Source organism: Falco cherrug, chromosome 2 (genome assembly GCF_023634085.1).
Source record: "Falco cherrug isolate bFalChe1 chromosome 2, bFalChe1.pri, whole genome shotgun sequence".
NCBI classification, from domain to species: Eukaryota; Metazoa; Chordata; class Aves; order Falconiformes; family Falconidae; genus Falco; species Falco cherrug.
In genome coordinates, this window is record NC_073698.1 from 53,534,758 (window position 1) to 53,558,716 (window position 23,959).

At 35.3% G+C, this 23,959-nt stretch overlaps 1 long non-coding RNA gene across 1 annotated transcript in view; it reads right to left on the minus strand.

Moving 5' to 3' along the window:
* LOC129735431 (uncharacterized) overlaps window positions 1–23,959 on the minus strand; it is a 64,630-nt gene that overhangs the window by 23,248 nt on the left and 17,423 nt on the right. The window contains exon 2 of the long non-coding RNA XR_008731069.1: window positions 3,398–3,470. This is a non-coding gene — a long non-coding RNA (uncharacterized LOC129735431). The remainder of the gene's footprint in view (window positions 1–3,397; window positions 3,471–23,959) is intronic.

The window sequence follows — 23,959 nt, forward strand, 5'->3', positions numbered from 1 at the left end:
GTTATGATGTTGGTACTGCATCCTCTTCCTTTTCACTGCTATTAACACTACATTTTCCCTTCTGCACCCTTTCAGCTGCCCTTTAATCCTTTAGTGCCTCTTGTCTGCTCAGGTTGTTCCTTGGTTTAATATCCCCCTTTTTCATCATTAACTACTGTCATTTTTCTTTTCTTCAGCCCCTTTTGCATGCAAGCCTGCATACTTGGCCCTTGCCTATCCTTCTGCTGGTCACCCACCTTCCCATTTTCAAACAATAGAAACATGAGAGGAGTCAGTGGGACTTGTCTAGGCTTCTCTCAAGCAAAAAGCTACAACCACTTCAGATGCTAATCACAACAGATTAGTAAGAGTAGGCTATGGCTACACCTGGCATACTGTGTTACTTACACATAACAGAAAAAAGTACCAGTGAAGTGCATGTCAAAAGTCTCATCAACTTTAGTAACATTAGGATTTAATTCTAGCACACATGTCTACAGTTTGCAATTTAAGTTAATGCTCAACTGTGTCTGCAGCAATCTGTGTACCAAACAGCAAAAGAAAAGGGAATATGGGGGGACACAAATGTGTTGCTGACTTATCACTTTAAATTCCTGAAGCAAAGACACCTGACAAACCACCATTCCCTGAATGTGTTGCCTTAAATATGTCCCATAAAACTGGGGGGGGGGGGGGGGGGGGAGAAGGGGAAAAAAAAAATGAAAGAAAGAAAAAAACCAAACAACTGGGAACTCTTCCCACTGCATCAAGTTTATTAAACTGTGTGCTTACCAAGGAAAGATCTAGAAGACATGGTAATTCACAGACATGTTTCATATAAGCTAGTAAACAGGTAAACTGCTTAGTAGTAGGTGCTCTTCATTTTATTTTCTCCAGCAAAGGAGCTCACTAGAGCAAGTGTATGCAATGTTTTAATATTCACAGAATGCTAGGAATGTCTGTATTGTTTTGTGTAAAATGATTTTACTCCTTTTTTAAAAAAGAAAACATTATGTTCATCATTCAACTTTGCATAAGGCATTAACTTCTAATCTGGTAATGTACATAAAAGTCAAGTGTTGTTAAAGTCTCTCTTAAACCAAGCATATGAATTTCAGCAACATGAAAGAAGTGTATATAATATGTTTTCCTCAGAATTCATAGAAAGTCTACTAAACCCTGAAGTGACTCATGACATGAAACAAGGGCATGTAAAGCATCAGGAGTATAAATACCTGGCCTCGGTGGACTGTTGATGAGCTGAATATTATGCTTCTGCTGTGAAAAGACAGAAAATCCCTACAGCCTGTTTGGATCTGCATAATGATCTGCTTTTGATTGCAACTTTTGCCTGTTGCTGAAGAAATCTGTGGTGGCTGAATTACATTTAAATATGGGTTTTATCATTTTGATATAAAAAAGGGGGATGGTCTTCAAAGGAACATGACCATTTCAGCCAAGTTGTGGATACAGAGGGTTTGTCCCAGGGGTTTTACTTTTGTCAAGGTAGCAATGTGGCTACCCTTGCACAATTTTTGCAGTGTTTCATCACACAAATTGTTCCATTTGTTTCCACAGAATGACATGCACAGTCTAATTACATCCAGCAAAGTTTTGAAGTGCTTAGCTTTAGGCACATGAATGACATAAGTGGCATATGAATAAACTCACCTGTAGGCCAAGACTGATTTAGATATATGTCTAACTGCTTTGTTGAACTAGTAACTCCAGTGCTACTCCATGGGAGTAAGAAAACAGGATTCAATAAAAGTTTGAGACACCTAAAAATATATGTTTCTTTATGTAGCATCATAGGTTAGAAGCAATCTTGTGGTCAGGTAAGTGTCTACATGAGTTTGGTGTTGAAAATCCAATCCCTCAAAGAGATCAGCAGCTCAATTACTTGCCTAAAGATGGGTGTCTTGTGCTGCATGAGATGTTAGAGTGTTCCTAAGACAGACATGTTTCAGGACTGATCATGGCCCCCTGGAATGACCATTAGGAGCTGAGCAGGTCCATAGCCCTCACAGGTGACATACATTTTGGCAACTGATTCAAACACAGACTGCCAAACTGGGCAAAATAAGTGTTTTATTTAGAGCCTTTAAAAAGTCTGGGGAAACAGCCAACAGCTGCAAACCAGTCAGTTTCTTAACCAAACTCAGAACTTAAATACAGAGGTTTAATCCAATCTTTATTTTCCTACCTCAGGAAAACAAAAACAAAAAACACCCAAACCAAAATAACCTGCAGGTTCAGCAATACCAAATATAAAGATGTATCATAAGACAAAAGAATGAGTTCTCAGCAAGTGACTTGCTTTTATTCTTTTTTTTTTTTTTTAAGGACAAAAAATAAATCACACAGAAATTATGCAGTAGAACATCTCCACTATTTTGTTCAAGCAGGACTGTAGGCAGGAGACAAATGGGTACGCCTGACTAGACATCTGAATATCATGGTAAAACCTAGGCAACTAGGCAATGTGGAATAAGAATTTATGACAAGAATAACTCATGGGATGGATTAAATTACTTCCAAACCTCTGTAATTACAAGAAATAGCATGTATTAGAGATGAAAAAGCCATTCCTATTTCATGGTTATGGTGTGAATGGGGTGAACTGCCACTCCATCTATGGATATTCTTTTTTCTTTAGCTTTCTGAATATAGCATACATTTAGCTGAAAAAATGTGTAGGTTTTAAAAATTTAAATACTGCTATGATATTTTACAAGTGGAACTAAGATACAGAATTTGCTAATACTTTCCTTGGTCTATGCTTTTTTACATTCTTACTGAAGAAGTCACGCTCTGAATTAAACTTTGTGTGGGAGAGAAAGGCATTTAGCCTGCATTACCATGTAGTCAGTTCAGTTTGAAGGAAAACAAACATAATGATTTGAGTTGTTAGTATTTTTCTCCTCTGTAGTTAATACAAATGTGTTTTTCAAAAATCTGCAATGCTTAAAGCATTAAGATCAACATTAGTTTTAGTCAAAATTATATAATGCAACTTGAAAATTGAAGACAGAAAACACAGAATGAAGTAACACAGCTTGTTCATGAAGAGCATGAGAAAGATTATGGAATTTATGGCACATGCAACAGAAGGAAAATTATGGCATGATAGATGCATTGTCCAAATTTTCCAAAGGTAGCTTTTAGTTCTTGTACTTACTCCACTGTAACACCATAGACTGCATTTTTTTCTAGTGCTTATTCTTTATGAAGTGATTCAGATTTACTGGCCAAAATCCTCAACTGAATTGTAACTCACAACAGGTTAAGTCCCCTAAGGCAAACAAAGCTAACCATAGAGAAAGCACTCAAGAAAGAAGTCTTCTAGCAAGTAGCACAGAGGTGACATAAAGAACATTCAAGGGAAAAGGTATCTGGTGCATTTTCCTGCACTTACCTACCGATTCCAAATGCTCCATTTATCCCACTTCTGAAATGGTTAGAAATTATATGTCAGAACATATGGTTATCTGAAATAATAAGAAAAATGTCTTAAGTTAACTCGAAAGTCAGCAAAATATTTGTGTGAACAAACTATAGCCTGAGTTGATGTAATAATAAGGTAATCAGTAGTTAACCTATGCATTCATTCTCTCCCAGATACTGCTTCTGATGAGGGGTATTAGATTCGCAGTAGTGTGAATGACTATGGAGTTTCCATTAGAAGGCATATCAGCTAACAAAGTGAAAATCCAGGAACACTTCAAACTAGAAAAGGGATTTTGTTTATGGCTATAGAGAGAAGTATATTTCCTTGAATATCCATAGCCTGCATAGTTTGACAATGTGAGGTCAACAAAAGCCCACCCAGAAGTACTGTCCTGATGTAGATATCCACAACAAAATAGTGAACTAAGAACCACCAGAAAGAGAGGCATGCCAGTGACCTACTCTCTAAGTAGAATCAGAATAAAAACCAAAATAAAATGAAAAGGACTTCATTAATTGTGAAAGGAAAGCTAATAAAACTACTCACTAGAAGAAAACATTCTGATGGGAATGGGGGAAATGGATTCTCGTGTTGGTATTAAATAGTGCAATCAATAATAATTGTAATGGACACAGAAAAGGAAACATTCTTACAACCAAAACCTATAGATTTTTGAGGAGCTTGCAAGAAGTGATAATTTAAATGGAGTTACAAATATACCATCGGCCATTTCTTCAGGACTGACTTTTACATAAGACAAAAGCTGAAATTGACATCTCAGAGATAAAAGTTATGGGTAAGAAAATGCTATATGAGGAGTTAGGAAATATGTAAAAGCCAGAGGACAGTCATGAAATTAAGCATGTAGAACTATGGCAAAAAATTAATTAAATGTTTCATAAAAGTTGCAATGAGTTTTTGCTATATAAGGAGTTTTAGTCAAACTTGACCCCAAACTTCAGAGCTACAGACAAAGACAATATGAAATAAGCTTTCTAAATTGCCACTTACTGAGATGGTGTTGAAGCACAGAATGTTCATTTTCAATGGACCAGGCAACAGAAACATAGGTATTTATTTTATGTAAGAATAGGTAACATAAGAATGAAGTATAATCTGGAAAAAAAAAAAAAAAAGCAGATTTCAATCAAATAGCATTTTCTTGAGAAAGTACAGATATAATTTTTGTTATAAAAATTATGAGTTAAACTCCTCAGATGTGCCTAAAAAAAAAAGTGGACAAGGAAGAATCAGTACTAATAACACATATTCTGAGTTATTTTTTAACTGAAGTATCTGACAGCATCATTCTGCTGTCCAGTCCTACTTGATGTGCCCACCACATTCTACATAGCATCCAATTGCTAGTCCAGAAAGCATAGGCTTTCCTCAAGTCCTGTCTTTTATCTCCCAGCTGTGTTCAAATGCCTTTGATATGCTACCAATGGCACTAGACACTGTTCAAGCAGGTGAATAAATCCCTGAGTGTTTTCTGTACCAATTAAATATAGAAAAGCATAAGAAGCAAGAATATTATGGCTGACATGCACAATCATTATCAAAATAAAAACACTTTCAGTGCTTCAGAAAGTAGAAACCTGACCTTTTCACAAAGGTTAAGTGTCATTGCACAAGAGTCTCTATCATAGCAAAGAGTGCTGCTGTAAGTCAGCATTTTAATTACCTGACTGATTTACACTTCCAGTTTATTTACCTCTTCTCAACAGCCAGCTCATCTTTCATCTTCTGTGTGCAATCACAAGCAGTGTGAAATGTTATTAAAATGGTTAGGCATAATTGATAAAGAGGCAATTTCCCAGCATGCTTAAATGACTTTCAGCAGGACTTGTTTTCTTAAGTTGTTTTTAAGATCCTGCCCTAAAGGTTCTCTAAAGCCTGGCTTCCAAACTCAAGACAGCTGTGGTTTCATGCAGAAGACACTGCCTAATTCAGTGGATTAATGTATGAGACTAGTACAGCAAAAATCTCTCAGTACAGAGGCAGGGTATGCAATGCAAAAGATCCACCTGGGAGGGAGGAAAAAACCTGACATGCTTGCAAGAAAGTAAATACAGAATGAGAGTATTTTTCATTATCCCTGTTCACTTGCAATTAAGAAAACTGGCGTAACTGCCTCCTTACTAGTGATTCCAGAAGGGTAGCCTTGCTTGACCCTTTGCATAGATGTCCATTTTCAGTTAAATGTGGTCCATAGCCTTTCCTGATTACCTAAGGATGAAGGAAAAAAACCCTTTGCTTATCTTACTTCAGCTACTTCAAAACCATTTTTCCACAATATTCATTAAAATTGATTTGTCTTCCAAGGTGATTCTTATTTTATAGACCCATAAAGTGGACATAGAAATAAAGGCTTTAATCTGCATGTCTCGTTTTGAGGAGCAATTTTCTTTTAGGCAAAACTAAGGTCCTATTTCAAACAGCCTAATTTCTGATTACTACAACCTGAGTAAGAGGCTGTTTTATTCTTATCAGCAGAATTTTATTAAAAGGGAACCTACAGCCTTCAGCAGACAAGAAACATTATCTGAACTCTGCCTTCATCACCTCATCAAAGCAGATTTATCGAAAATTGTGCATGTCTAAGGGACTGAGTACTTTGTTGAAAAGACTGTATTGCAAAGAAATGACATCTACATTATCAAGGACAGAATGTTACTAGATTTATAAACTGCCAGGCATCATAAAAGAAATTGCTGGCTGAAGCTATATACTGTTTGCCATGTGATGTCACACTGGATATAATGTAACAGGATCTGGCACATCAGTGGTACGATTAAAGGATAATATTAGTACTGTGCCTTTTTAACTAAGGAATAATTCAGTTCCTAGGGGATAAACGGGAAGACTGAAGAGCTAGGAGCTTATGACTTGAGATTACTGCAAAGAAAAATAATTCATTACTATCTCTTCAACTCCTATTTTATGAATGTGCATCAAAAGTTGGTTTGATAATTGGTATTTGCAACTAGTCCTGAGTTTTAATAATGTATTTAGAATTTGCTTTTTGATTAGCTTAAGACAGTATTTTCATTAAACCTTAAAACATTCATTTTAGAAGAATCTGTGTTTAGAATGTCACTTGAAGAGATGGCATTTCAGTCTCTATTCACTAAAGAAGTCCAGTTATAAAGGGATCAGATTATCCATCTGCTTCAGCTCTCCAAGTCAAATCTCTTCTCAATTTTTTCTAACAGCCACAGTTTTCTTGAAATGAGTTACGCTAGCAGCGTGATGCTTCTCATCGGTAATTGCCTACTTCATATATTGATACATTAAACCTTACACCATAAAGACTGATTCTCTGCCTCTTTGGTCTCTGCATACATTTTACTGAATGTATCGTTTCTAGCATGTGTTCTATGCTTACAGCTGTAGAGACAGTACATGATGTACTAATAATACAGATAATAATACAGATTTCGAGAGCTTTGTTGAAAACAGCTTCTACATTTTACTGAGAAAATAATCTCCTTGGTCTCTACTGCCAGTATCTCTGGTTCCAGAAATTATTCTATCAGGGGAAAACAAACTGAAGTCCTAATGCTCTCAGTAGCAAAACTGTAACTGCAGTGAATCTAGGAATATATTTTTTATCTTTTTTGTCTGCAAATGGTATCTACCAACAATCACACCACTGTTAAGAAGAGCTATGTACAGAACTGATTTGCAAAACTAAATGTGTATCAGCAATAATGCATTTTTGCATTCTGCTAGGAATCAAAACAACTATCCCATGATACATTGAAGCAGATAGTTAGGTACTAGCCCATTGACAATGGAGACAGGACTCTCAGGGGGATTTGTGCTGATTCCAGTCAAGGCCGGCACCTTATTTTCCTCAACACACTCCCAGAATCAAGCCATGAAAAGACAGCAGCTGCCACCAACAAGCAACAGAAATACAAGGAGAAAGGATTCACCCTAAAACAGCAGGTGAGTGAGGAGCTGAACGCAGTATTTCATAAATGACCTAGCTGTCAAATGACTGAGAGTGACTGGCATATGGAAGATACAGTGCTGTGATGGGGTTTAAGGGACCATCACACTGATTCTTCTTTAGGATGCCACTACTGGTCTTGGAAGCTGACTTATACCAGGGAATCTACAAAGCACCAGAAAATGTGCTCATGCTCAGACATGAATCCAGTGTTATGATTAACTGGCATGATTTTGTCTTGAAGTAGTAGCCTGCTCTCAGACAACTCTGGGGCACAGTTCAAGGAATAGCATGTACAACGGACTGTTCCTAATAATAGGCAACCAACCTAATGGGAATCATCCTGGCTGTGGGGTGGGAGGTATGGGATAGAGCCTGGGATGTAAGCTGTGCATGCTGTTTGGCCCTAGAAACAGTCAAATGTTCCTGGACTGTTTATTTACCAGTAGAGATATAGCCTGGAACTAGCTTTAGTTAGCTTCAGTTCTCCGGCTTTAAGGTAACGCTACCAACATCTTTTGCAAAGCATTTTGTCATCTATTTAGAAAAAATATTGGTTAAAATGAGACTTGGTTATTACGTTCTCTCAGCCCAACTAAAGTTCTATTAAGAAAAGAATCACTCTTTCACTATGTTCAGGTCTTCTCATTTTCAAAACCTTTCCCATCTTAGCTCCCCACTACTTATTGATTTTCATCTCATCACATTACCATCAATGCACTCCCTCTTTTCTGCAGATGATGCCAGCCCTAGTTGTTTGCTTGCCTTACTTCTGCCCAAAATATCTCTGTGCTTCCTACTGAGACAGCGTACTGGTGCTGGCTGATTAATTTACTACATACCTACCTTCAGTTGCCTCTGAGGGCCTACTTCTATGTAACTTTTACAGCAAGTCAGTCAATATATAACTTAGTCAACAGCTCAATAAAACTAAAGTTTATTATACAGTCACTAAAAAAAAAAAATAAGCAGAGGTATGTGGTTTTTTCCTCTGTTAAGTCCTTTGTTGTTTTTTTTACTGAAAAAAAAACCAAACCATTGAGACAAGTATCATACCTATCTCTTTAAGTTTACAAGCTTATAAACTTATAGGTTCCAAGCAGAATGGTATAAGAAAAAGTATCATAAATTACAACATAATTAGTATTGCATCAAACTTGGTAGTACACTACCACACCAGCACGACCCAGCTCTAGACATAATATATATCCTGGTTGTGCTGTTGCTTGCCAGAACAGGTATAGTTACAAACCCAAACCTGCAATATTGTGGGTTTAGGTGTATTTCAGAATTTTTTTGTAACTAGAAATTGAACATGTTTATAACAAACTTGTAATCACTAATCCTTTTTACCAGTTGAGAATAACAACAGGTGTAATTTTGTCATAATTTTCAAACCACTTGCCACTGCTTTGTTTCCAAGTTGCATGAAACGTTATTATAATTTATGTGTGCAGCCTGGCTCTTAGCACTACTCAATCTTTAATGTCCCCATTATGTTGCTCTAATAGGTATTCTTTCATACAACTGTTTTTCTCCCTTCTCAAACATAATGAATCTCTAAGTCCAAGACCTGTATTTCTGTTTCTTCTAACATTTTCTTCTCATCTACATCATTGTTCTACTGTGAAGCTTCTCTGACATTAAGGCAGAAACAAAAGGGTTTATTTCTGGGTCTAAACATTTTCCTGCAACTTTCTTGGTAATCTAAAAGTTCCTCTATTACATGGATTTTTCATAATTTGATCACAACTAGCCAAGTCCAGTAGTCACTCTGAGCAAAAGTCCTATAATTGCATATCAGCTGCATATGTTATGGATTATATAGAATTCTAAAGCATTACTGTTGGCCTCAAAGCATTGTTATTAAAGGTAGTTTACAAAAGTAACTGAAATAAATACGCAGTCATTACACTAGTATATGTAACCTGCCATATAAGTTCTCCTTTCTTAAAATTATCAGAGTAAAGTTGTATGCTCCCGGAGTAGAGCTGAAAGCAAGGAGGAATACCCAAGAATAGCTCAACTGTCATGGGATGTTTATTTCAGGATACTTGAATCCAGCTCCTTTTTTCCTCCCACTTTGGACAGGAGAGGGTACTTTCTGAGATTAAGACACCAGAATCTAATTAACTACCTGTGCGCCAGGGATCTTTTCCTTTGAAAAAACAAATAAACAAACCCCAAAACAAAAAACAGACAAAACACAAAACAAAACCAAAACAAGAAGAAAGAAAGAAAAAAAAAAGCTGTTTCTACTCTCATGGAAGAAATACGAGGTTTACTGGAAGAGCACTTCTCAGCATCTAAAGCTATGAGAAAAAATGGAGTCACAGCAATATTCAATACCTAATACTGCTGCCAAGCATTAGGCAGCCTCCTACTGTGTGACCACTGTGTCTAATAATTTTCCTAGTTTAGCTATATGAATCAAGAATATATTTCTTAAAAAAAAGTTTCCTTTGTTCTTTTGAGAATGTAGGTTATATATCTTGTTTCATAATGAATAATATGAATAATTATGTATTCAGAAACAAGCATGGCTCTAATATTTTAAAGTAAAAAAGGAGATTTGCTTAACTGCTTAACTGCTACTTTGCAGATCCCTGTTTTAGGTCAGAGACGTTGCAGTCAATGCATAAATACATTAAAAGCTCAGGTACCCATATATAATTAAAACAGCATAGCAGCAATAATTCTTACATGTATATTTGCCATTGCTGTACATAATCAGGTGTTCTAGCCCTCTTAGTCAAAGCAGATAATAGTAAGAAGGAAGTAATGTGCTTTTAATTTATCCAGTGGCTGGCTGCTTAAAGATCTCACAGAGGACAGAGATGAAGTAGTTCTTTTTACTCTTGGTGAAGGGATGTGAACCTGTTACCATCACCGAAAACACATGAAAAAGAGGCTGCTATGGGATGACACAGGTAAGAAGACTTAATCCCCTGCAGCTAAACAGGAATCTTTGTATTCTGCTTTGCAGGAATAACTCACTATACCCTATACAACTGCACCTAGAATAGAATGCTGAGTTACAAGGTCTATTCCATTACTTTTTAAATTACAAAATTTATAAAAATTTGGTAATGCAGGAAATGGAAGCTGGAAAGTTCCCTAATGTCAAGCCCACAGAGGGACACTAGATGCCTTAGTTGCTAAGCAGAGGTAAATTGAAAGCTACTGTAGCCTTCTAGCCCAGTAATACTGTATTGCCATTGCTAGGAACAGGCCACTGAGTTTGCAAGTCCTCAAAGCAGAGTCTTGTCAGACTTGTCTTGTCTGAACCTGTCTTGAATGCTTACATATTTATTTTTATTTGCTTTAGCTGTGACAACAATTGGTCTAATTTATTTTTTCTAAAAAAAATAATAATCATATTTTTCTTTTCTAATGGCTGTGTTTGAGTTAGCTTACATTTGATTATTTCTATGTTAGGCTTACAGTTTTTGTACAAATAGTAGTAGTAAGCAGTTACTCCTTTTATAACGAGGTATTTATGACTGATGTAGTGATGTTGTGTAGAGAAATACAGTCCTGGTCTGATAGTGGAAGCCCTGAGAACCGGGAACATGGGATGTAGAAGAAGGAGCACAGGCACAGGATGATCAGAGACAGGGCCCAGGCTGATAATGGAGATCCAATGGCTCTAATAAACACACCCACAGCTGGTTCAAGAAATGCAGACCAGGAACTGAACAACTAGTTTTAGGCGTGACAGAACAACAAACAAGGCTCTGACAGACATAAAATGCACCACATCATACACTAAATTTGAATGTAACTTGCAGACTAAGAGCAAGATTTAAAAGCATGTTATCAAGTATAGGAGCATTGACATTATGCTCCTTTCAGCAAAGGGCTTGAATACCCCCACACATACACACCAAACTACAGCCATTGAAGTTAGGATCCAGACAGGCAGTGGAAGGGTGAACACGGCATGAAGGGAAGGAGAGGAGATTAGGAGTTGTGTGTATAACACAACCCTGTGTTTGTTTACTGCATTTGGTAAAGACACTGTCCATGTTTGCTGTTCTTTAAGATGTGCAGACAATGTAGCAGCTGGATTAATCTGCAACCAGCATGTTGAAAAAGGGCGATATTTATTCTAAAATCAGTAAGCACATTGCTGATTTTTCATTTTTAACTTTTGCTATTAAGTGGCAAAATATTGAAAAAAGATACTCAGATACACATAATACCTAACAAAGGAAAGACATGGCATTTAAAAAGAAACACACTCCCCTTTCATTTATATGATGTTTTTTACAGGATTGTGTTTCTCTTGAAACTAGATTGATTGCATAGACTCCAAACATTAAAGCTTCTGTTTAAAGCAAATGAACAAACAATTTATCTTTGCCACGTACAGAAAACAGTTTTGAACGTTTTTAGAAATTATATGCTCAGAGTGATAAAGTAATCACTAGGAAAAGCAAGTAGGTCTGTCCCATGTACAAATTTATACTATTAAAAAGACTATTTATCATTCTTGTCTAAAAACCATAGTTCATTTAGAAAAAGTACCCTTTCCATCACCACAGTTAGAGTCCGGAATTTAAAGAACTCTCACATAGCTCTCTTGGTTTTGGGTGTGGATTAGGCACTGTATGATTTTTCTTTAAATGAGCACATTCTGAAGAATTTTGTTTTCTCCTGACAAACTAATATAGAGTCTGACACGTTAGGGAAGTAAGTACAAAAGGTGTTCAAATAAATAATTTCAGTCATTCACCTTTCTGTGTAGATAACATTTCAGTTAATACTGGAAAATTATGGAATGCTGCAAAGTATTAAACCTCACAGAATGTAAGAATACAAGCTGGGAGTTACTTCCAGCAGAGTCTGATACCTTAATCATACTGAAGAGTATTTGGTTTTGAGGATAACATCACTAGAAGAAAAATAACTAGTTATTTGTGCTAACTGCTGCTCAGCATGTGTAAAGCTTCCACAATTTGGTCCTACATATTTATTCAGAACTCAAAGAATGTATCAATTCTAGAAAGATTTAATTAAATTTACCACATTAGTAACAAAATATTTTCAGAACTGAAAAGTTAACTTAGGGAATTGAACTTCTGAAATTAAAGTATTACGCTTTTCTATGTCATGTTCATGCCTTCATCTTTCAGGAAAAATGGAAAAGTAGGATTCTTAAAGGTTGGTTTTGATCACCCTGACAAAGTAAGCAGGCTATTTGCACACATCACTTGGATTAATTCTGCAAGTACATATCTGTGGGAAGGAGTTAGTTCACAGCAGTGACAATATGGTTTTTTTGGACAGAAGTGTTTGAAGCAGAGTGGAATCCGTGTTGATTAGGCCTTTGAAAGTTTTTCTGTATGTCTTGGCAGTATGTGAGGAGCAGGAATGATGATTTTCTACATAGTCTAAGACTAGTTTTGTATAAATCTTTTCAATTTCAACCCGTTTGCCTCATCTAGAGTGCTCTGTCATTGAGTGCTCCAGTTTCCATCCTCCCCAGCTCCATCCACTGTTAGAAGCAAGAAATCTCTGGCCACTCTAAGAATGTAGAGGAAGTAGCAATTTAAGAGGTAGTGTATAAATATGAATCGTCAATGTGTGGCAATGAAGACTCACCATCTTTTCTACCATGGCTCTTTTCAAACAGCATTTAAATGACAGGCATGGCATAAAATTATAGACCACATTTATTTGATTTCTTTAGTTGTATCTATGCTATAAATTAATAAAGTAAAACAAAAGGTGAGAAGTTGGGGCTTTTTTGTTCCTGGAAGAGAATGGCTTGCATCCATGGCTCCTAAAACATCCCCCCAAAACAGAGGGGTCATGTCTCTATCTATTAACATGCCTTTAGCAAAAATAACTTCCTGTCTACCACATGTAGTTCAGAGAAGAACAAACATGTCTGAGGTCTAATGAAATCAGTGTTGGATGAAAAAAAAGTCATGTATACAAGACACACTTTTATAAGTGTCACCATGCATGAAGGAATACTAGCCCTTCTTCTATGTCCCAACAAAGCATGCAAAAACAGAAGTCCAGTAGCAGTGACAAGCTTCTCCTACCATGCAAAAAAGTTTATTATAAAAGCTTACTGAGTGTAAATACAGTCTCAGAAGCCACAGGCGCACTGAAGCCACTGTGAAGCAAAGGCTCATTTATGGGATCACCTTCACAGCTCTATGATTACACTAGTGCTCTACTGTTTTATACAAGAGGACGGTGTCCTCTAACCTATCTGGTGAGAATAATTTTTTGGGAATTGCCCTGATCTCTACCTTCACTGCAGCACTTTTGTTTAACTATTACTTTTTTTTTTTTACTGGAAAATCCTGTAGACAGAAGATAATCTGGATATAAAGCTTTTCAGCTACATAAAACTGGTGCTGAAAAGAGCAAGACCTCAAGTTTTCTTCACGACTATGTAAGTTATGCTCCTTTACACTTCATGTGATACGTTTGGTATTCTAGAACAAGATTTTAGCTAAACGACTTAGAGTACACTGGTTAATGTATTTTATACAAAGCTTTTGAGTTTCTTTTAGTAAACAACAGGATAAAACAAACAAGTCTTTTATTACATTTAAAATGCTGATCTCTGAGCTGTTATTAATTTTAGGGTAGGATGGAGGGAAATAAAGACTGAAATTGCAAAATACTCTGGTACTGGAACACCTACAGTAAAAGCATTTTAAAACTTTTATATCAAACATTTCTGCATGTCATGGGTGTACTTTCTTATGCTTATCTGCAAGTACCACATTACAATCTGATGAGTCAGAGATAAACAATTTTTGACCAAAGCCATTAAGTTTCGTAAGGGAAGCACTCATCCTAGTAAATCTGGCATAAGCATAATCTTCTGTAGTTTCTTTTCTCTTTAAGACACAAATACCCTCTAATGAGAAAAAATCTTCAGCATGTTGCAGTTCTTCAAAATTTCTAACATTAGAAGTTGTCTTTGGCAATGGCATATTACAGCAGTAAAGGTATGTGTACTTTTCATAAATGCAAAATAACTTGGAATATTGGGTAAAAATTGACATATTTCTGTTTTATCAAGGGGTTTGGGATTCTGAATTGAACCTTATGATATTTAACTAACTTCAGGGCATATGTTTTTTAGAAAAAATTCTACGGATTCTGAAAAAAAAAGCAATCAAAAATTTGGGGTTTACTTCCAATACTACCTCAGTTAACATTTACAAAGGTTTAGCCACTAGATATTATTTAGCACATTATTTAGTATAAATAGTTTTGTTATCTCCGTTCAGAATCATAAGTTGCATTTTTGAACATTCAGGCCTTAATTCACTGTTTGTTTAATATCAACTACAGTAATTCTTTCAGACATCTCTCATGCTTGAATGTAAGTATCCTGCTAAATATTTACTGAATTACACAAACACTTCAACATTCAGCCACATCAAGCAATCATAAGAGTAAATTCCATTTATGATTTTTTGTCCCTTTTTTATTCTTTGAAAAGAAGGATTTCTGCTTATTTTTCTTATTAAAAAAATAAGTTTTGTTGAACACAACATAAAGTCTTTAACAGATGCCTGCTGACATGTTTATTAAGTATTTTAAGTGCTTAATAACCATTATTTTCCCCTCCCTTTATTGAAGAAGGGAACTATACAGTAGATAGCTCAACACACAGCTCTTTTAAAAGAGCAGTTCTAGTTTTTTCTTCTCTATGGCAGTTATTATCCATCCCTTTGATGTCATTTTTTTCTACCTGTGTAAGCCATTTTAAACGCCTCTGCTGTATTTCTGAGTTGCGATTGCTTTAATGAATATTCACAATCACGTTTTTATGTGAAATCATTCCCTCCTTTGGCTATTCTAGGACGAATTTACTTCATAATAATGGCATTAAACACAGAATAAATTAAATGTGTTTTTTTATTGATCTATCCTGTGATTTCAAGTCAATTTTCTATACTGTATTGTTACAACAACTGAAGAAGAAATAATTTACGTAACTCAGTATTTGCTAATATTATACAACAAACTTTAAAAGATTTCATATAATTATGAAACAAAGAAATGTAGTTATTGAGTTAGTTTACAGTTAATTTTCCCACAATCAGTGGCGTAACATTTAAGGAAACGACAAAATGAGTATATAATCAATATTCTTTGGTATTGCAGATCTACCTAATGTAAGCTTTAAATATATATGGAAAGCCAGATAATTTGTAAAGCAAAGCCTTGAAAGATATGGAATGATAAATTAAGGTAATTTGTGTGAATAATTTGAAACTGTGATAATTCGTACAATGACTACATTGTAGTGATGGTACATTCAAAAACCTCACACACCTAGTAAAATGAGGTTGTCCAGTTTTGAACTCTGTCTAATGCAAACGTTGTTAGTGTAAACCCTATGGACAGATTAAGATGAGATTGTATGCCAGATTTGAATGTGCAATCCCTATGTTCATATTACAGTAAGTAAAAGACACCCTTGAGCTTTGGATCTTCATTGTGTCATCGTAATGGCACAAAAAGACAAGTCAAGGAAAGGGCACTTGACATCATACATGTAAGTAACAGACAGAACCTGATAAAAATGTTTAGCAAAAACATTCATTTGAAATAAACTGCTTTTAACTGGAATGCCATAAATTTCACTTAAGGAAACTACCATTCCTGTGGTTGTGGGAACTTCTATAGACTTTACTGAATTATACAATGCAATGTGATACAATGCAGTAACAGAGGTCTAGAATTAAAGCAGTAGATAAATGGAAGAAAACTGACACATGTGGACTCAGGAAGAGAAGAGAGGGGAGAAGATGATAATGGAGATAGATGTGATTGCACAGGTGACTGCTCTAAGGGTCTCAGAATTATTGATAACAGTCAATGGCAAAACAGAGAGGATACTCAACAAAATTAATTAGGGAAAAGAAAAAGCACATGTGTGGCATCTGGCATTTTTACACAGCTGCTGTAAGGTCCTCTTGCCAATTAGAAGAAAAACACAGCAGGTAGGTTGCTTTGTCTTTGACTACAGTGCCACTGAAAAAAGGGAACATGCTTTTTTCTCCTGCCTTGTATCATTTATAGTTTGCCTCCACAGCTGATGGCTGAGATGTATTACTGTACCATTTCTCAAAGCTTCCCTCTGACCTTTGTTGATCTGTATTCTATTAACTACCTTGCTCTCTTAGATGCATCAACTGAATTGCCTGACTGAAACAAGGGACAAAACTAATACTAGTAAGGTTAGTACTATCACTAGTTCACTGAGACTTGGAAATATTTTCCTTGCATCCACTCTCCCTTGACTTCACTGTATGGTTTTGACAAAAAAGATCAAATTTTTTTCCACAGTACAGAATGTCTCATTACATACCAGGCACACTTTTCTGCCTTTGAGTTCTACATGGATGAATGGCTTTCTAAGTCTGCCTGATAGTTGCTGGTAAACTAAAAATCCAAATTATCAATGCTGTGCTTTAAAACTGGTTTCTTTCCTTACATGGGCTCCTGGTTACTCACAAATAACATGGTTTTCCAGAACCGGAACTTTTGTCTGGCTCATGAACAATTCCAGTATATGTCAGATAATCACAACAAATTAACTAGATGTACAATTTAGTTGTAACTCATGTTAAATGGGAAAAACTATAGAAATTAAATAAGCAAAATTGTTTAATTCTAATTCTTTCTTATTGGTGACCTGTATAGTCATCAAGTAGCTGAGCAAGATGATACAATATGTAAGTGTACCCAACAAGTACTGACTTGTTAAGAGTTTTTTGACCATTTTTGTACAAGTATAAGCAGCAACACAAACTAAAAAGACAAGTTTATTGTAATATACTGGCTTGGCTTGAGTATTACAATGGTAATTACACACAGAAACACATGTATTGTACATATGTTTCAATAGCTTACTAAGTTCAAGATTTGCACATGATAAAATGGAAAGGGAAGTCATGGGCTTAGTCTCTTCACCCTAAAAACGTAACAGTAATGGAGTTACTTTGAGGATACTGCCTCACTGAGGATTAAGACAGCTATAATTCTGCTTTTCCCAGTATTTATAATGTTTAACAGCATCTCTGTTTGCCGATTTGCTTTTATGATGAAAGCTGCATAGAAGGATTATTTATTGCCTCTGAGTTCTGTGCTGTTATCCTTTTTGCTCTTCAAACCTTGCTAGGCCAATTAATATTCCTTATCTCTAAGAAGGGTAGTTCTTCTTATCCCCAAATACACGTGGTTTTACAGCAGCTCCCAACACACCAATTATTCTAGAATACCAGTATGATTTCATTATATTATGGATAAGTGCAGACTTTGTTCTACCTATGAAACTAAAAAAAAAGCAGAACATAATACTTCAACATTTTGCTTTTTGCATTCTGCTTCAATTTTTCTATCTTATCCTTTTATAGAAAATTGGGTACTCAACACAGCTGAAAGCAAAAATCTAACATTTAAATATCTAGTAAACTATAATGAATGTATTTATTTTTTTCAAAAGGAATATTGTCATTTTCTGTTCACAGTTGAAGCCAAATCAATGAGAATTTACTCAGGTAACTGAGTAGCGGTGAAAGGGGGACCTAAAGAGTTCAAATCATGCACAAGAACTGATACTCAGCTTCACACAGATGCTGCTCAACCCAGTGACCTGGATTTTCAGCAGATGTCACATGGGCCTTCTAGACCTATTGTAAAATGGATCTGTATTAATAATTCATTACTGCCTTTCCTCTCTAAACACTACAGCCATTTATGTAATATTAAGAAACTCCAGTGTTGTGCTCTTTATGCCACCATCTTACATAAAGAAATGTACATCTACCTCACTTCTCCTTTCTCCAGGCTCTACAACTGCAATACATTATTTAATGATAAACAACATTATCTCCTGTCATTACTGATTAGAAATGTGGTTGCTTAGCACCATCACACAATTGTAGTACTGAATATGGAATAAAACAAAAAAAATAATTAATTATATTTTGATGTCTTATAAAATTTGATAAAACAAAGTTTGTAATTTGATAGAAGATGAAGTGCCTCTCCTATATGGGCAGACCACTACATTTGGTAGAACCCATTCTGCATCTTTTTTTAAAGCACCCTTTTACAAGCTTCTTTTTTGTACTCTGCTCAGAAGGCTGCATTATGGCATTACTTACAAATTACAGTGGATTCACCCTGAAACATGAAAATCTCAACTGTAAGGCATATTTAGCTTACATGTAAAAACAATCTGAACCACAAATTTCTCAATGTGAAAGTTCATAGAACTAACTCTATGTAATTAATTATTAATATTCACATTGTTTCAGAAATATTAGAAAGCATTTCATATTCATCAAAGTACAACTGTATTTAAGAGCTGCTGCTTATAGCACCAATCATTGCAAAAGGTCAGGATATAACATTCATTGCCCATTTTTTCTAGTTCCAAAATGTTTCAAAGTGATTTACAGTTGTGACATTTTGCATATGTTTAAGTTTTAGGTATAAGTAACAAATTAAAATATATATCAATAAACAGATAAATCCCTGTAAGTGATTTCCTAAATTTTTCCACTTAGAATGACCAGGTAAGGGGATAATAGCCCTCACTCTGCAATAAAGTACATTTAATTTTAAGAAGAAATGACATTGATATTTTATCCTATTTTTTATATAAAAGCTATTTAAGGCTACAACTATATATATTTAGAACAGTAGGTCAAAAAAAACAGAAAACACTGTCTTACCATAATTTCACCAATGTATTTTTTTTCCTGTCTTGATGGAAACTGCAGAAAGATTTCCCCGTAAGAATCACAGAATGTATGATCCATCTCACTCAATTTTGACATATAAATTCAGACCACTACATTTACTGATTCATCAAGTTCAGTGGAGGGAGCTAGGTTCATTCATTTACAGAATAAAACAGATTTCTCTTGAATGTCTTTCTCACTCCATTTGCTGAAGTGGGGCTGGTTAATATTTCCTCATAAGAACAACAACAATTTACCATTTTTAAAAATAAAACTTTAACATTTCCCTCTTAAAAGCATGTCTTTGTCATTAGGGCCTTTTTCTAAGAATTGCCTTCTAAAAACCAATTTGACAGCCTACCCTTGTCTATGTACATTTATATTTTGTGATCTGTTCTGAAAGTATTTCAAAACCACGGACAATATTCTCTGTCTTGAAGGACAAACTTATAAAGAAAATTAAAATTCTTTTACTCATCTTCTGTATCTGTAGCTTATTTGATATATGATTACAGGCAAAAATACATGTGTGCAACATATGAACACTCTCAAAGATATATACTCCCTTTTTTTCCTATCTTTCTCCTGAAATGCTTTGTGTTCCATTCATTTGAAACCGTTCCAGAGATGAGTACAGGATGTCTAGTTTTACAGCCAAACCAGAGGCACTCCTTATAACTGTGATCTGGGAAATGGAGCCACTCATTTTACAGCCGAACATACCTCTGTCTTCCATAATGTCTCTATAATGTATTATATTATGTCTCTGTAATGTTTTATACTGTAATCTATAATGCATTTTTTAATTTTAATCTTTCAGTTCTTGTTCAAGACAGTAGATATCATATCCTAAGGTTCATGCTGCAGAATGCCAGCAACGCTGACATCTTTTTATGTAGAAGAAAGTCCAAATGTCACTCAAAAACTTGTGGGTGGTAGACTGGGAAAATTCTCTCTGTAGCCATAGGCAGGGTGTTAGTTACCTTGCTCTGCACGGTTGCTACATTGTTGCATCGCATGGTTAGAAAGAGAGGTACACGGCAATGGCAGTGTAGGCTGGCATGAATAGGTTAACCAAAACGGAAGAAAACTGAATTTTAAACTTCCTTTAAAGAGCAGTTCTTCCAAGTTCAGGCTGGGGCATAGAAGACTGACATAAGTAAAGACAAGACACTTTAAATGATCTATGGGGTTAGGGGGTTGCTTTTTGAATTTTGACGAGGATACTCTTTTTGGAGGCCTTGTTAAGTTCTGAGGTTATGTGCGAAGGAAGGGAAGAGAGCTGACAGTGATAAACTGGGAAAACAAAGCTTTTCCAGTATTTTCTGTCAAAGAAGAGCTCAGCCATACTTTTATTTCAGTGTCATTGGCTGCTTTAAGTTGCCAGGTAGTATTTTACATTTTTTTCTGTATTTTCCAAACTCTCATCATTGCCACTGCTGGATGGCTGGAATAGATGCCCGGTCATTGGCTGCCAAGACATCAGGAGTATGCTCATCTGATGGCAAATATAGTATCACACGCACCATAGAGGGGACTTAAACAGTAAAAAGAATATAGACACTTGTGGGTTGATATATGACACATTATTCTAGAAATAGGTCATGTTCTTGCCAACAGACATTACACTACCACATCCAACTCTATCAAAGAGGTTTTAGAAGTGGTGGGAAGATGATTTTTTGAAATAAATCTATATTTTGACTCATCTACATCATCTTAAGAAATAGAAGAATAAGGAAGGTACAGTTTTAATTAGTTCCATGTGTAAGCCATTCACTGCATAGGAAATGAGAGGGTTAGGGGAAGTTCAAGTATTTATTGTAATTACTTGTTTAGGAATCAAAATAATAATAAAAAAAAACAGGTTATGACTTTCATAACTAGGTGATGTGTTCTAAGGGCAAAAAAGGCAGTATGATCCAGTGAGCAAATTACAGGTTGAATCATGTTGTAGTTTATATTTTAATGGCAACCTGTAATGTTTCCGTGGGCGTTAAAGCCTAGGTTTTGGGGTTTTTACTTTTAAAGATTAACTGATATTTCAGAAGGAAAATTATTTATTTGGAGGATCTGTGGTAGATTCTTTCAATTTTTTGTTCTTTGAATATAAAGATCATGATGTAAAGAAGGAATTTTAAGTAGATCTGGTTGTTCTTACAGAAAGACAAATACCTTCACTTTGGTTTGAGCCTTATTTCTGAGGAAAACAACATGGGATAAATCATAATTTTTGAAGGCAGAGTACATAAGGAGGACATTTTATGCAGTCCACTTTAGTTGTCTAACTTTACTAGTTGTACTGCCTTCTTAAATGTTGCAGGCTAGTTAGATCATTATTCGGGGTTACACTTTCATTATTTTGAATTCTACCACCACATGCAGAGCCTGAACTATTCGTGGTGTTCAACTGTCATGCTTGTAACGACATATATATGGTCTGATTAAAGGAACTTGTAAGGAGGAGCACTTGTTGCAATGAATATTCTTTGTATGGTGAAAGAGTTAATCTTAACTGTCCCAAAGTCCAATAATTCAAGATTAGGTGATAATATATATATCACGTACACAATGCTTGATTTCACATATGTAGAGGTAATTTCTCAATGTTATGTATTTTTTATTTTGTTTAGTCTTGATCAGTGATATAAAGCTATAGTTCTTGAGTGCTAAGCTGTTACTAAAGGAAATAGCATCATGTTTGTAGGCATATATATCATTTATATATATATAAATATATACAGTTTATATAAGCAGAACATATATAGCAGAGATTGCAATTCTTAAAATTAAGATAGTGTCTTGAAACTGAATTAGATATAAATTGCTGGAGAAGTTTGTTTCCATTGGAGAACACCTTCAAAATAATTATAAAAATATTCTAATTGCCTTTTAAATGTGTTTTCCAGCACTTATGGTGATTTGCACACACTTTTTCCTTTTAATAGCAGCAGAATGACAGTCAGGCTATTTCATTAGAAAATGACATAATCATTAAGAATGTTTTCAGTACCAGGACATCTCATAAATTCTGGCATATGAAATCATATTCCAGATTATGAACTTATTTACAAGACTCTAATTTATTTTTTTAACAGTAGCAGTTACTTTTCCTGTCTTTCATGCAGGTGTTCATAACTTAGACTAAATTCAAATTTCTTAGCAATGTTGAAAGAAGGATATTTCAGAAATGTATTGACAAAAGAGGAAAAAAAGAAAATATGAACACACAGGAAAAATGTTTATGTCAAAAATTTTGCTATATGATCTGGACAAGATAATCAATTTTTATTCATTCACAGTAATTAGGCACAACCTGTAATAATAGGGAGTATTATTTATCAGAAACTGAAGTTGTCTGTTAATGATGAACCATTGGATTTTTTTTATATTTCAGCAAAAGCTTTTACATTATCTTCAGTTTGCAAGACTAATGCTAATTACTGTACAGATTAATAGCTGTTAAGTATGTCCTACATTCAGTATAAGTGAATAGAAATTAGTCTTATATTTAGGATATAAATAAACATCATTGTTCATAGACTGATTTTAACTCCTAAATACCTACATAGTCCTGGCACTCAGAGCAGCCATTATAGTGCCCTTTGCATTTATAAGGTAACAAAATACATATAATATCATAAGGCAAAGTTAAGTGACCTTGGCTCAATGCATATAAAACCGTAAGTCCTGTAATAGGCAGTGGACAGGTTCTTGCTAGTTTGACTGTCAGCTGTTTGTATACTGTTTATACTCTCAGTAATTTAATTCTGACAAGTGCTATGATGGCAGATAGGCTAACTGCGGTAGTAAAAATTTTTGCTTATATGGAAAAAACTTAGTTATCATCCTTGCTATTCCTGTGGCTTTTCTCGGTTTCACTATGAATCAGGATATTATTTTTACAGCATGCAAGTTCCCAGCTGTCATGCACAGGTAACTGTGGGCGTGTCCTATCATGTTCCAAAACCACCTCAAGTTCCTATAGAAACAAGTAATATAAACCAGCCTTCAACTTTCAGATAATTGACTGCAGCAGCAAGAATCATCCTTAAATACTATTTTTTAATCCATAATGTAATGGCCATGCTATGTGCTGGGAGCGAGAGGATGAGAGAAAAGAGGGAGTGTGAAGCCACAACTCTGGGAACTGATTGTAAACAAAAAAAAACCCCACCCCACCCCCCCCCCCCCCAAAAAAAAACCCAAACAAAAAAATGGACAGTGTATTCACATCAGCGAGAATTTTTTTTATACTTTTGCATCTGCAATGGAATATGTATGACAAGTATCAGCTGATAGTAATTTCCCTGCTCTACACAGCAGCCCAAATTTTCATTTTAGGCTTTATTTTAGTCACTGTTGCCCATGCAGACAGGGAGGTTGTGAGAAGTAGGTTTTCACAAATAAAGTGAGTCCTCAGGTTCACTGAAGACTACAAATAAAAAATAATCATATGATTATTGCATAACATCATCTTGGGGCAAGGTTAAGTTGTACCCATAATTTCACTGTGCTTTTCTAGTGCCTTAATATTTTAGAATTTCTTTAAGTACTCTTTTTTTACAGTTTAATTTGTAAATAATTATAATATATTCCAATGATCATGTTGAAGGACAGAGTTTGGGCTTTTGTTGGGTTTTTTATAGAAGTTATTTACATTTTTTTGATACAGGCTCTTACACTTAAACCTTCTACCACAGAGGTTTTCTTTGTCGGGATTTTCTTCTTCCTGTCTGCTCTTCCTCTGAAAACACAGAGATGGATATTATTTTCTCCTCCAGAGTTTCTTTTTTTTTGTTTCTCTTTTCCCATTATTGCCTGACTTGA